Source organism: Oncorhynchus mykiss, chromosome 9 (assembly GCF_057628025.1).
Source record: "Oncorhynchus mykiss isolate SJ-2025 chromosome 9, ASM5762802v1, whole genome shotgun sequence".
In the NCBI taxonomy this organism is placed as follows: Eukaryota; Metazoa; Chordata; class Actinopteri; order Salmoniformes; family Salmonidae; genus Oncorhynchus; species Oncorhynchus mykiss.
The window spans coordinates 33971674-33988065 of NC_143030.1; the positions used below are offsets into that span (position 1 = coordinate 33971674).

At 40.9% G+C, this 16392-nt stretch overlaps 1 pseudogene; it reads right to left on the bottom strand.

Moving 5' to 3' along the window:
* Positions 1-4266: 4266 nt before the first annotated feature.
* Positions 4267-16392, bottom strand: part of LOC118965933 (uncharacterized) — a 39067-nt pseudogene continuing 26941 nt past the window's right edge.

A 16392-nucleotide genomic window follows, 5' to 3' on the forward strand; every position in this document is an offset into this window, starting at 1 on the left:
TTGGATGTAATAAATGTATCACTAGTCACTTTAAACTATGCCACTTTATGTAATACCCTACACTACTCATCTTATATGCATATACTGTATACTGTACATATACTGCATACACTATACTGTACTGCATCTTGCCTATGCCGTTCGTCCATCACTCATCCATATATATTTTTATCTACATATTCTTATTAATTCCTTTACACTTGTGTATATAACGTACAGTAGTTGTTGTGAAATTGTTGGATTACTTATTAGATATTACTGCATGGTCGGAACTAGAAGCACAAGAATTTTGCTACACTCGCATTAACATCTGCTAACCGTGTTTATATGACAAATAAATTTGATATGATTTGACTTCCGACTCAATTGAATATGGTTAACCCATATAACCCATATTGGGTTATGTCAAATTTGACATTGGTGGTTATGTCACACAGTCCTCCACATTTATGAACCCTTCATAAAGCATGACATATATAAATGTGGCAAATTTTCATTTGGTCAGGAACAACTCTTTTACCTGATTATGATTACTTAGGCTTTTGAAATATCAGAAATACTTATATGTGGCATAGTCACTTAATCAACTGCTTCAGCAGTTTCCCAACTGCTTGGTGACTACTGTTTGTTGTTGTTATGATGGCATGATACTATTTGAGAAATATATTTGAGGAGTTTGATGGTAGCAATAACAATGTGAGCGACTAGCAGTTGTTCTGGTCGGGAAGTGGCAACAGACGCTCCAGTCTGCACCTTGGCATATATTTTATTTTTAATCATGCAAAGCCAGAGACTAACGACCATATCAAAGTGCTGCATCACACGTAATGATAATGGTTCTCATGATGAAGATAGCAAAGCCCCACTAAACTGTAAAAGATTCTTGCTGACAGAAACCCCATTTTACACCATATGGCAGTCTGTTGAACCCAATAACTCAGAGTCTTAAGCATGGCAGAGGGAAGCTGTAGCCGTAGAGGAAAACTAAGATCAGTAAACAGAGGTTTAGAAATTATTTACGCTTTGCACAGGGAACTAAGAGGATATTGTACTCACACAACATATCGCTCAAATCAATTTGTTTGGGGTCACATACACATGGTTAGCAGATGTTAATGCCAGTGTAGCAAAGTTATTGTGCTTCTAGTTCCGACAGTGCAGTAATATCTAACAAGTAATCTAACAATTCCCCAACAACTACCTAAAGGTGTGAATGAGAATATGTACATATAAGTACATGGATGAGCGATGGCCGAGCGGCATAGGCAAGGTGCAATAGATGGTATAATATACAGTATATACATGTGATATGAGTAATGTAAGATATGTAAACATTACTAAAGTGACATTATTTAAAGTGGCATTGTTTAAAGTGACTAGTGATCCATTTATTAAAGAGTCCAGTGATTGGGTCTCAATGTAGGCAGCAGCCTCTCTGATTTAGTGATTGCTGTTTAGCAGTCTGATGGCCTTGAGATTGAAACACATCTTCTATCTCTCTGTCCCAGCTTTGATGAACCTGTACTGACCCCGCCTTCTGGATGATAGTGGTGTGAACAGGCAGTGGCTCGGATGTTTGTTGTCCTTGATGATCTTTTTGGCCTTCCTGTGACATAGGAGTACCATGTCATAGGAGTAGCATGTGAGTATGTAGTCAGAATCAAACCAGTAAACCTTTTCGCCCTAATTCAATAATGTTACCTAAGGGTTTTATCTAATGGTCTAAAAATTTTGGAAACAAAAGCAGAGAAACAGTCTTATAATCTAGCCTAATGGTGATAATGATTTGTTCATTTTCTTTCAGTAGCAATGTGTTGTGAAGAGCGCAGGCAAACAGTGGCAGATGGCCACACTCTCCACATCGGCCTGTTGAGGGAGTGACAGAGTAACCTTGCCAGAGCAAATACCAGTCAGCCGCCTTCCCACATCCCACATGACCAATTAACAAGGTTTCACCTTTGGGGGACCATGCAGACGGGTGTACCAAACCAAACTGTAGTATTTTACTTTATTAACTGAATTACAATGAGGGAATTCAACCAATAATGTGTTAGGCGCATAAGTGGATTAGTTAACAGTTTACCCACTTTACCGGTATGCTAACATTGTTGTTAACCAGTTGGATATAGGGGGCGCTCTTTTAATTTTTGGATTAAATATTTTTCCGCGAAAAGATGCTCGACTATGCATATAATTGACAGCTTTGGAAAGAAAACACTCTGACGTTTCCAAAACTGCAAAGATATTGTCTGTGAGTGCCACAGAACTGATGTTACAGGCGAAACCCAGATAAAAATCCAATCAGGAAGTGCCGCATTTTTTGAAACCGCCTCATGCCAATTACTCCTTATATGGCTGTGAAGGACCTAGGAATCAGCTTATGTTTTCCACGTTTCCCTCAAGGTGTCTACAGCATTGTGACGTCTTTTTAGGCATTTCTATTGGAGAATGTCTGTAAGAGGCCATATAGGGCGAGTGGTCGCATGGTGTCTCCCGGGGAAAACCTTGCGTAAAATACTGAGGTAGCCATTTTTCCAATCCAAATATGAGAAACCAACTGCTTCGACGGATATATTATCGAATACACATGTTAAAACCACCTTGAGGATGGATCCTAAACAACGTTTGCCGTGTTTCTGTCGATATTATGGAGTTAATTTTTAAAAAAGTTTGGCGTTGTAATGGTAGCATTTTCCGGTCGATTTCTCAGCCAAGCATGATGAACAAACGGGAGATATTTCGCCAACAAAAATTATATTTTTGGAAAAAAGGAACGTTTGCTATCTAACTGGGAGTCTCCTGAGTGAAAGCATCCGAAGTTCTTCAAAGGTAAATTATTTAATTTGGTTGCTTTTCTTATTTTTGTGAAAATGTTGCCTGCTGCCAGTAGAGCTAGCATAGCATTATGCCATGATAAACTTACACAAATGCTTGTCTAGCGTTGGCTGTAACGCATATTTTGAAAATCTGAGATGACAGTGTTGTTAACAAAAGGCTAAGCTTGTGTTTGAATATATTTATTTCATTTCATTTGCGATTTTCATGAATAGGAAAAGTTGCGTTATGGTAATGCGCTTGAGGCTATGATTACGCTCCCGGATACGGGATTGCTCGTCGCTAGAGGTTAAGTGGTAACATGTACAGGGCGTGATCAAAACCAAGCACAGACCTTTGATTCCTTGCTTTGCAGCCCGCCTCTAAATTTGTAAATTACACCTCCATTATCCCCATATTTGTCAGTGCCTTTGCTTCCCCATGCTAAGCCAATTTCTGCCATCGCTCGATTGGGAATCCCATCTTCAAAAGTAGGAGTGTGACGGTGTGTTTATTGGGTTTCAAACCTGGCCAGTGATAACAACATATTACCTCTTGCTGCCATGTTGCCCAGATGCTGAATAGTAAATCAGAGCTGTTAAATTGGCTGGAGAGGGGGTTAGGAAGGAGGAGATTGCACAATATGGTGTGAAATCACTAGGATGTGTAATGTTATTGACCGTGGTCACCATGTGATAATAAATGTATGCTCACACCGCCTCCCCCTTTTTCAAGTATTCCGTATTAGAATTTGGGGGAACATACAGTATATGTTTTGGAGGAAGCATTAGATGGGACTCTCTTATAATACAGTTTCCTTTGACATTGTCCCTAAAAAGCATCCCTTGTGAGTGGGATATCTGCCACCACTGTCAGAGCTCCACCTGGCCTGAGCATCTGCTGTCAACTGTCAGCCACCCCCTTTTTAGGCTAGACAACAGTTCCTCTGCCAAAACTGGCAACACTATTATAGTGTAGGACCATGTGAGAACTTACTGATCTTCTTCATCTTTCACCATTTTAAATCATAGTTGTCATCATCGTCATTATAATACTAGTTGTTTTTTATGTTCTTCTTCAGCAGACTTCTCCTCTAACTCACTCTATTCTTCTTTGGTTTGTTGATTGTGGATGGATGGGGTCAGTGTTAGGTTTGTCACTAACCCATGGATGGGTTTGGTGCCACACCAGTATCTCAGAGGATCCCCTCACCACGGCACACAGAATGGAGTAGGGTTGGCTCTTGGCGGGGTCAGCCCGTACTGATCCCACCCACCACACATTTTCATTTGTGGAGGTTTTCCAGACAGAGAAACCATGGGCAGAACAAGGTTCATATTTATATTTTAGTAATTTAGTAGACACTCTTATCCAGAGCAACTTACAGTTAGAGATAGTTAGGTGGGACAACCATATATCACAGTCATAGTAAGTCAAATGTTCCTCAATAAATTAGCTATCAGCAATGGTGGTGGTGGGGACACACTCTGCTGTCCTAGCATCAGGGGGAATCTGGTTCCACCACTGGGGTGCCAGGACAGAGAAGAGCTTGGACTGGGCTAAGTGGAAGTTGCCCTCCCATAGGGGTGGGAGGGCCAAGAGACCAGAGGTGGAAGAACAGAGTGCTCGGGTTAGGGTGTAGGTTTTGAGCAGTTGTGTAGGGAGGCACAGTTCCTCTTGCTGCTCGGTAGGAAAGTACCATGGTCTTTTAGTGGATGCGAGCTTTGGCTGGAAGCCAGTGGAGTGTGCGGAGGAGGTTGAATGGGAGAAGGTTGAACACCAGGCGAGCTGCCGTTTTCTGGAAAAGTTGCAGGAGTTTTATGGCACAAGTGGTGAGCCCAGACAACAGCGAGTTGCAGAAGTCCAGATGGGAGATGACTAGATTAGGTCCCGAGCCACTTCCTGTCTGAGGTAGGGTTGTACTCTATGAATGTTGTGGAGCATCAACCAGTAGGGGCGAGTCACTGCTTGATGTTTGCAGAGAATGACAGGGTGTTGCCCAGAGTTACATCAAGGTTCTTTGCACTCAGGGAGGGGGACACTGTGGAGTTGTCAACTGTGATGGAGAGGTCTTGGAGCGGACAGGCCATCCCCGGGAGGAAGAGCAGCTCCGTCTTGCCGAGTCTGAGCTTGAGGTGGTGGGCCGACATCCAAGGTAAGATATCTGATATGAACGCAGAGATGTGTGTCACGAACAGGGAAGGAGAAAATGAGTTGAGCGTCATCTGCATAGAAATCATAGGAGAGACCATTTGAGGATATGACGGAGCAGAGTGACTTGCTGTATAGAGAGAAGAGCCCTGGAGTACACCAGTAGTGACAGTATGTGGTTCAGACAAGTCACATGGTAGGATGCAATCCAAGAGTGTGCCGAGCCTGAGACACCCAGCCCTGAGAGGGTGGAGAGGAGGAGCTGATGGTTCATGGTGTCGAAGGCAGCGGATAGATCTAGGAGCTTGAGAACAGAGGAGAGATAGTTAGCTAATGGCAGTGGCGAGAGCTTTCGTGACATAGAGAAGGGCAGTCTAAAAAGTGGCTTTAGCAGTGGATACAGAGAAAGAGAAGGTAGAGAGGAGCGAGTGAAAGGATGATAGGTCCTCCAGAAGTTTAGTTTTCCTCCATTTTCACTCAGCTGCCCGCAGCCCTCTTCTGTAAGCTTGCAAAGAATAATTCAGCCACGGAGCAGGAGGGGAGGGCCAAGTCGGCCGGGAGGAAAGGGGACAGTGCGAGTCATAGGATGAGGAAAGGGAGGAGAGTAGGGGTCGAAGAGGCAGAATCAGGAGACAGGAGGGGGAAGGATTTAACAGAAAGGGAGCGATGATAGGATAGAAGAAAGATCAGTGGGAGATGGAGAGTGAAGATTGTGACGGCGCATGACCATCTGGGTAGGGGCTGAGTGGCTAGGGTTGGAGGAAAGGGACCCAGAATAGGAAACAAAGTAGTGATCAGAGACCTAGAGGTGGGTTCTAGTGAGATTAGTAGGCGAACAGCCCCTAATAAAGATGAAGTCAAGCATATTACCTGCCTTGTGAGTGGGAGGGGATAGGGAAAGTTCAAAAGGTTGATAGAGGTAAGGAGGGGACAGGTAGAAGGGAGATGTCGGGAGGATGAACATCGGGAGGTATAGCTCATTGAGTTCGCTTGGGCATGTTTATTACAGAAACGTTTTGTAACATTGCAGAGAGAAATGCCATGAACAGAACTGACATGATTCCTTAGAATAAGAGATGCATGTTTGTTCTACCTAACACATTTACATCTGAACTAATACAGGACTAACTACTGAAGGCCCAGTGCACTACTTACAATAAAATAATAATACAACTAATTATATACAACTTTACTTTTAAAAAAAATACATTTTAGAGCATCTTAGCTCTTATGGCAGGACTTTGACTGTGGGAAATCACCTTCCCAGTCAGTATTTTGTATGTATTGGACATTCGTATTGCACTCTACAGCCTTACCTATGGATTTCGCACCCACCTTATGGGGTATCAGCCCACTCATGAAATGGTGGTTTCCCACCATGAAATGAGTGGGCTGATACCCCATAAGATGGGTGCGAAATGCATAAATTTGATCGCTACTGAGACAACCTGGTTAAATTTGAGTCCTTAGGCAAAACCAGTTTAGAACCACTGCTTTAAGGTAAACAAAGGGACATAGCCTTAGTGTTGTGGAGTGTATATCTCTTCCCACTGCTATGAAGTGATGAGAAAGCTTTCAGTGCAGCATTAGCTGTTCATCTATGTTTGTTCGGCCCACATTAATTCAGCAGGACGGCTTTGCAGGGGGCTATCAGGCGTGCAGCAGGAAAACTTCTCGCTAAAACTGCAGACTGGATCTCAATCCTCACAAAGTCTAAGTCCTAATCGCATTCACTCCTTGCCTTGAATGATAATAGATGGTTCTGTCCTTCAAATCATTTTGATTGGCATATAATATAATTATGTAGCATGCATTTACTTATTTTTTTTATCCCAGTTAGAATTTATCAGTCTTGATTCTCACTTAAACTGCCTATAGTGCAATAAAAATATATTGATTAATTGTCTGTCTTTTTTAACAGTGTTCAATTTCATACCTGTCCCCGGGGAAAGGTATTATAGTGGAGAATGTGTTTCTGTTTCATTACATTTTTTCTCTCTATCCCCCTCTCTCTTTATTGACTCGGTTCATACAGTGCCTTGCAAAAGTATTCATCCCCTTGGCGTTTTTCCTATTTTGTACCATTACAACCTGTCATTTAAATTGATTTTTATTTGGATTTAATGTAATGGACAAACACAAAACAGTCCAAAGAGGTGAAGTGAAATGAAAAAAATTACTTGCTTCAAAAAATTCAAAAAAATTTAAAACAGGAAAAGTGGTGCATGCGTATGTATTCACCCCCTTTGCTATGAAGCCCCTGGTGCTACCAATTACCTTCAGAAGACACATAATTAGTTAAATAAATTCCACCTGTGTGCAATCTAAGTGTCACATGATCTCAGTATATATATACACCTGTTCTGAAAGACACCAGAGTCTGCAACACCACCAAGCAAGCGGCACCATGAAGACCAAGGAGCGCTCCAAACAGGTCAGGGACAAAGTTATGGAGAAGTACAGATCAGGGTTGGGTGATAGAAAAATATCAGAAACTTTTAACATCCCACGGAGCATGATTAAATCCATTATTAAAAAATGGAAAGAATATGGAACCAAAACAAACCTGCCAAGAGAGGGCCGCCCAGCAAAACTAACAGACCAGGCAAGGAGTGCAATAATCAGAGAGGCAACAAAGAGATGAAAGATAACCCTGAAGGATCTGCAAAGCTCCACAGCGGAGTATCTGTCCATATGACAACTTTAAGCTGTACATTCCACAGAGCTGGGCTTTACGGAAGAGTTTCCAAAAAAAAAAAAATTCTTATAGAAAGAAATAAGCAAACACGTTTGATGTTCGCCAAAAGGAAATTGAAAACTCCCCAAACATATGGAAGAAGGTACTATGGTCAGATGAGACTAAAATGTAGCTTTTTGGCCATCAAGGAAAAAGCTATGTCTGGCGCAAACCCAAAACATCTCATCACCACTAGCACACTGTCCACTAGCACACTGCTGTGGGGATGTTTTTCATCGGCAGGGACTGGGAAACTGGTCAGACTTGAAGTAATGATGGATGGTGCTAAATACAGGGAAATCATTGAGGGAAACCTGTTTGTCTTCCAGAGATTTGAGACCGGGACGGAGGTTCACCTTCCAGCAGGACAATGGCCCTAAGCAAGACTCGAGTGGTTTAAGGGGAAACATTTAAATGTCTTGGAATGGCCTAGTCAAAGCCCAGACCGCAAACCAATTGAGAATCTGTGGTGTAACTTAAAATTGCTGTACATCAGCGGAACCCATCCAACTTGATGGAACTGGAGCAGTTTTGCCTTGACGAAGCTTATAGAGGGATACCCCAAGAGACTTGCAGCTGTCATTGCTGCAAAAGGTGTCTCTACAAAGTATTGACTTCAGGGGGTGAATAGTTATGCACACGCAAGTTCAGGTTTTTTGTCTTATTTCTTGTTTGTTTCACATAAAAAATATTTAGCATCTTCAAAATGGTAGGCATGTTGTGTAAATCAAATTAAACAAACCCCCCCAAATATATTTTTTCATTCCAGGTTGTAAGGCAACAAAATAGGAAAAATGCCAACTTTTTAGGGTTAGACGTGCCTCTAGCAACCCACCTCGACAACATCAACATTTCTAATATTAAACATTCATGAAGTTACAAGTGTCTTACATCTTTTAAAAGCTTAACTTCTTGTTAATCCAGCCGCTTTGTCAGATTTCAAAAAGGCTTTACGGCAAAAGCATACCATGTGATTATCTGAGGACAGCGCCCCGCACAAAAGCATTAAAAACATTTTCCAACCAAGCAGATGCATCTAGAAAGTCGGATGTAGCGATAAAATAAATCCCTTATCTTTGAAGATCTTCATCTATTTGCAATCCCAAGGGTCGCTGTTACATAACTAATGGTCCTTTTGTTCGATAAAGTCCTTCTCTATATCCCAAAAAGTATGTTTATTTGGCGCGCTTCATTCAATAATCCACCTGTTTCCCCTCGTTCAAAGTGCATACAAAATAAATCCCAAACGTTGCCAATAAACTTGGTCGACACATGTCAAACGTTCCTAATCAATCCTCAGGTACCCTAATACGTAAATAAACGATACAATTTAAGATGAAATAAACTATTTTCAATACCGGAGAAAAACAACGAGGAGCGCACTCTCATTCATGTGCACCAAAAGACTAGAGTCCACCTGAGTGACACTTAGAAGACACATACTTCTTCACTTTTCAAAAGAAAAACATTGAACAATTTCTAAAGACTGTTGACACCAAGTGGAAGCCATAGGAACTGCAATCTGGGTCCTAATAATTAGGCTTTCCCATAGAAAGGCATTGGAAAGTACAATGACCTAAAATAAATTATCCTGGATGGATTGTCCTCGGGGTTTGCCTGCCAATTCAGTTCTGTTATACTCACAGACATTATTTTAACATTTTTAGAAACTTTAGAGTGTTTCCCTTTTTTTCTCCAATACTACCATGCATATGCATATCCTAGCTTCTGGGCCTGAGTAACAGGCAGTTTACTTTGGGCACCTCAGTCATCCAAACTTCTGAATACTGCCCCTTATCCCTAAAAAGTCAACTGCGTTTTGTTTGTAGCTACATCTGGTTTGGCCAGCGTTTTATCAAGTCGCTCCGGTCACGCCACAGTGACCATGGCGTGTGCAGAAAATAACCCATCACTTTTTCCAACTGATTTATCGATAGCTCCTGTTAAATCCAGGGCAGCAATTTAGTTGAGAAAAGTAGCCTTTGAAGACCTCGATGGCTAACATTATATCAAAAACGGTTCGGTAGAAATCGCATCATATACAGTACATCATTCAACACATGTTGAGCAGCTCATGTTATAGACAGAAGCATTCTACATGGCAGATCAATCCAAACTGGCCCTTCATGTCCAGCCCAGCCATTATCTCAGCCAGTCATGGCTTGCGTGAAAGTTCCTTTCTTTTTCCATGGCTAAACCAACTATGCTCATAACTTAACAATTTTTTCCTATTTAAGGATGGAATACAAGTTTGTTTTTATAGCACATGAAAGTGCACATGTTCCAGAAGGCATTTCTGCCCAAAAATGGATTTTGATTAAACAAATGAAATGCCTCTCCTGTGAAGTAGTGACGTGCGACACACAGCAAGTTTCCTGAAACAAGTCACATCTTTATTTTCTAAATAAACATTTTAAACTCAAGTTTAGAATAATACAATTTATCCAGTGGAAACAAAGTTTTTAAAATTATTTTAGAAGAAATAAGGAATTATTTAAAGATGCACTATGCAAAAATTGCTCCGCTATTTCCTGGTTGCTAAAACTCTAAAAGTTTCAGTTCCTGTGACAAAACAAGTATAGGTCAGAGAATCATTGTAGCATCTAAACTGCTGTGAAATATATTTTCCAGAACCAAAAGTATTGTATTTTCAGCTGTTTGAAGCTGGTGTACAAAACTGAAAGTAAAAATGCAAAAACAAAACATAAGAACTGCAATCATAGAAATAGTGCACATAGAACATAGAACATAGAACACAACACTTCTTAGACTTGCTTTCAATGAGAATGATAGATTTTTGACAGACATTTCTATGTGAATTTGGTTGGGTCACCCAAGGTGTTACATATTGCAGATTTAAGAGAAGTGCAAGGGTGCTAATATATTTATATGTAAAGAGACATTATGTAGACATAAATACAGTCAAATGAGATGCATGTTAGTCAATGTGTGTGTGTCTTCAGCTCAAATCCTTCCACAGTTAGTTTGAATATTAGAAAACCTTAGTAATGTGAGAAAGTAAGGTACTGAGGTTTAGGGACCCAAACTTGTCTTCATGCCGCTCTTTAATTGCAAACACATTTAACTTTAACCACTAGGGAATACTGATTGTCACAATAAAGTGCACTGTTCCTCCAAACCAAATTTGCCAGGAATTCGATCTCCTATCGCTGTAGGAAACACGTTTAATTAAGTCACATTTGCTTTTTTCAGACAGACCCCATAACCAAATTACCATTACAACCACACACCAGGCATTTATGTTCAGCTTATTGTGTCCCTTCTTCTTCTTATGCCTTGTGTAGTCTTTCTTTAGAGCAGACTGTAGCTTTACTGAACAACAACAGTGCTTGTGTGTGTGCGCGCACATATGCATCTGTGTGTGTTTGCCTATGTGCATGAAAGAGAGAGTAACCAAGAGAGAGCACACAACTCTTCACAATACATTTTAAAGATGAGCGCATCACTTTGATGATTCTGTGTCTCTGCGATTGTGTCTTATTCCTCAATGCCTCCCCCATACCACTCTACAGTGTAATTAAATTACATTTGATTGAGATTTACTCTTCCCATAATGAGCGCCTGCCTGCCGGCAGTTCGGGAGCAATGGGGGAAGCACGCTTTACACAACACCACTGCCTCTGCTCATTACTGGCTGACACAAAAAAGCATTCCCTCAGACCATGTTGTTATGTCCAGGACCTGTAGAATGACATTGTAGGGGACCTACATCTACAGCATGACTCTACCGCCACATTACAGCCGCCAGCCCAGTGCTCATTGCATATCTCTCCCCAGAGGACTTCTCATTTTAACTATGAGGAGAGAGGGGAAGTGACCAAGAAAATTAAATAGACAGAGTGCAGCCTTAGTGACGTGCACAATAAAACTGGTCATATACTGTATATACAGTACTTTCGAAAAGACCCCTTGACTTTTTCCACATTTTGTTATGTTACAGCCTTATTCTAAAATTTATTAAATCATTTTCCCCCCTCATCAATCTACACACAATACCCCATAATGAAAAATAAAACAATTTTTTTTTTCAAAATTGATAAAAATACAAAAACAGAAATATTACATTTACATAAGTCTTCAGTCCCTTTACTCAGTACTTTGTTGAAGCTCCTTTGGCAGTAATTACAGCATCAAGTCTTCTTGGCGCTACAAACTTGGCACATCTTTATTTGGGAGTGTCTCTCATTCTTCTATGCAAGAGAAGAACTGCATTGTTGGTTAATTTAATTTGATTTGAAATCCTCTCAAGCTCTGTCAGGTAGGATGGGGAGAGTCTCTGCACAGCCATTTGCAGGTCTCTCCAGAGATGTTTGATCGGGTTCAAGTCCGGGCTCTGGCTGGGCCACTCGAGGACATTCAGAGACTTGTCCAGAAGCCACCACCAATGTGTTGTCTGCGCTGTGTGCTTAGGGTTGTTGTCCTGTTGGAAGGTGAACCATCGCCCCAGTCTGAGGTCCTGAGTGCTCTGGAGCAGGATTTGATCAAGGATCTCTCTGTACTTTGCTCTGTTCATCATTCCTTCGATCCTGACTGCCACCACCAATCTAAACTGGCCCATCATGTCCTAAGATATGATAGGGCAGCCTTGATGTCCCTGATTCTCATTGTGCCACAGCGCTTTAAATCTAGCTAAGATTGGAGGGAAAAGATGATGCGTTTGTTCTGGTATTTCACAGGCTGGCTTTTTGGACCATGTGGATGCCTTGGAGCAGGTGCGAAGGCTGTGATTGGCTGTCTGGCCTTAGGACTATGGAAAGTGCAGCTGCAGTTAGGGAGCACTTAACAGCGTGAATTCACTTTGGTATAGGACATTTTTGTTTCCAATGATAGATTTATTTTGCCATTTTTTACTACTACAACTTCCCTTTGAGCAGCTTTATGTGGAGGAAACAAGGGAGTGTCCTGTCTCTCTCTGTCACTGTACTCTTTCTCCTCCTCTAGCTCTTCCATATCTTATGTAACACTAACACAGTCCATCCACTGTCTGATCCATCCACAAACAAACCACTGGGAATTACTATGACGTCTAAAGAACTGCCAATTCCACAGACATTCTCCTTTTCCTTATTTTATCCCCACTTTCCAGATAGATAGTTGTGTATTTCCCCAAAAACATTAATTTCCAGTGTGCTGGGAGAAAACTTCTGTCATAGTAGCCCCCGGGCTTTTTCTCTGCCTGAGTGTTTGGTGTCAAAGATCTAAACAGACCAAAATCTCAAAGCACAGCTGGCGTAATTGTTGAAGGGGAAGACTGAAGCACTCTGTCACTCTTTCTTTCAATCTGAAATACACAGACACACACATACAAAGTCCATCTCTCTCTTTCCTCCTCCTTCATTCACTTCTCAGACAAATAAGTCCTCTAAGAACGTACCACTCAATGCCTGATCCATTAAAACACTTTCTTCTACCTCTAACCCCCCCCCCCCAAGAGAGAGAGAGAAACAGATTGAGGGATAGTGACTGATTTGTGTCACAGAACCACCCATCAATCCCTTCTCATAGGGATAGGAATAGGGGCTGCAGGGACCCCCCTTTCCATTGGGTAGATCCATATAAATCAGATTCCAGCTCTGTGAGCCATAGAGGATAATCTCTAGAGTCCTATAAACACCAAATGTATCCTCTAAAGATTTAAAGAGATCAAGGGCAAAACAAATCTAATTGGTCAACAGACTCAGAACTTAAATAAGTTGTTCTGTCCTACTGAACGGAGTCGGTGGGTATTGGTGATGGAATAGAGTTTTTCTCTTGGTCTCCATTAGATTTGGTCTCAATTAGACTCTCTCTTACTTTTCTGCTTTTCTGGAATCAGCTGTGGAAGACGACTGCTAGAACCAATAAAGCATACAGTACAACAAAGATTAGTATGGACATGCTATACTTCCTGGATAGCTCTGGGCTATAGATTGCACATCATGGTGATATTTAGCCACTGGCTGGTGGGAGAAGTGAAAATAACTGGTGCCTTCTTTGTTCCGCACTTTGTACATATTTCCTATAATAGACAGCAACAACCCATGTATGCAGACAGGACATTCATTAAAATATAAAATAACAAGTCGTTAGGATAGAGTTGGAACACACACACTGACTCCACACAGACACGCACTCATTTACATCTTTCACGAGTATCATGGACAATTGGGACGTCAATTACCGCCTTTATTAAACAATACACTTCTCATTAATTACTTGTCATGATAGTTCCTTCCATTTTCCTTTCTAAGAAACAAAAAACCTTGAGGCATGTCATTAGTCAGAAGCTTGGCCAAATCTAATTCATATTCCTACTACCTCATAAAATGGAAATGGCCTAACTAAACATAATAATCAATGTACCTTGTGATCAGCATTAACCTACTGTTGTAGTATAACACATGATCAACCCTATGACCTGATGTCATCATTGTGCCAACATAGTTTAACCTCCCATGAAGAACCTAAATAAAAGCCACAATCATACATTAATGCCCAGGATTTTGAATTGAGATGTTTGACGAGCAGGTGTCCCACATACTTTTGGTGTGCCACATACTTTCACGTAGGGTATCTTGTTGTGCTGGAGTAATGGCTGTCTCGCCTCACCTGTCCCTATGGCTTTTGTTTTCACCAGGGCCTCTCTACTTTATGATCTACCTTTAAATCACAGCATGCTGTAAATAATATATTCATGAGTTATTATACCTTGTCTTTTCAATGGAGGATGCCTTGATCTTAGGCAGGTTAAATGTATATCATATAAAGTACATACTGTATAAGGCGTTTTATTTAACCTCTTGATCCTACTTGAGACGCAGACGTCTCAAGTAGGCACCTGGAAATGCAAATGCGCTACGCTAAATGCTAAATGTACTCGTTAAAACTCAAACGTTCATTAAAATACACATGCAGGGTATTGAATTAAAGCTACACTCGTTGTGAATCTAGCCAACAAGTCAGATTTTTAAAATGCTTTTCGGCAAAAGCATGAGAAGCTATTATCTGATAGCATGCAACACCCCAATATACCTGAAGGGGACGTAAACAAAATAATTAGCGTAGCCGGCGCTACACAAAAACGCAGAAATAAAATATAAAACATTCATTACCTTTGATGATATTCTTTGTTGGCACTCCTATATGTCCCATAAACATCACAAATTGGTATTTTTCCCGATTAAATCCGTCCATGTATGCCCAAAATATCCATTTGTATAGCCTGTCTAGTTCAGGAAAAAATCTCTCTTCCAACACGCAACGTCATTTTTAAAAATTATATAAGTTGCCTATATTCTTTGACAAAACACTTCAACCTACTTTTGTAAGCCAACTTTAGGTATTTGTAAACGTTAATAAGCGATCAAATTGATCACTGGGCGATCTGTATTCAATAGCAGCTACTCAAGAAAACAATGTCCATTTTTCAATCTTCCAAAATCGATTGTTGTAGGCTGGATGGAATGACGGATCTATTGGTCATGTCTCAAAGGGTTTTTGTCAATGAAAATGACGTTTTTGGCGACATCGTGTGGAAGCTGTAGGAATTGCATCCGTGTCCATATTAAATTTGGTGTCCTTCAAACAATACATGAAAGTGGCGCATGGATACTTTTTTCAGCTTTCAGTGACCAGTTTTTCTTGTGCTTTTCGATGAAACACACGCTCTGTTATAGTCACAGCCGTGATTTAACCAGTTTTAGAAACTTCCGAGTGTTTTCTATCCACACATACTAATCATATGCATATACTATATTCCTGGCATGAGTAGCAGGACACTGAAATGTTGCGCGATTTTTAACAGAATGTTCGAAAAAGGAGGGGGTAGAATGATTAAACATAGATAAAGCCATCTGAAGGTCAACTGCGCCAATTACATTTATATAGGCCAAATGGATGTAAAAACAGTTACACAGGAATGTTCATCGAGCAAGGGTTGTCAATATACTGCATTTAAAAGTGCATTGTTTAATTCCTTTGTGACAAAGAAAAAGAGGTCTTGTTACATTTCTCTGAAATAATTTCGTTTTTTTCATGTTGAGAGCTCTAAATCCATCTGAGACAATCACAGCGTGATCAGACACACATCAACAGACACACACTTGTCTGTCCTTTGTGGAAATATAAACCACCTGGAGCTGGGACATGGTGAGGTTGGACCCATGTGCAGAGAACAGACCAGACAAGGAATCAGTGGTTAAGGATAAACATAATACTTTACTGAGAAACGGTTCCGGAAGGATCAGAGTAACACAGTAATCCAAGCTGCTTCACATCCGGCCATGATTGGGAGTCCCATAGGGCGGCGCACAAATGGCCCAGCGTCGTTCGGATTTGGCCGGGGTAGGCCGTCAGTGTAAATAAGAATTTGTTCTTGATTAAAATAATAAAATCACTGGGAAAACAACAAACACTAAGTGTCAAACTCACTCAGGAGACAAACGCAGACAATTCAAGCTTCACTAAAGGACAACAGAAAACACACCTCTTTTAATTAACAGGGAAATCATAATGACTAAATAGTACACAGGCTGCATCAACAGAGTGTGGAGTGTACAGCAATTGATGTTGCTCTGTCACGAAGCGCTCCGTACACAATAATGTTGGTCAGAACCGGTCTAGAACAGCTCAATGTTCCCTAAAAAGGGGACATTACATCTAAGATGTTTTTAATGGATCACGTTCAAATG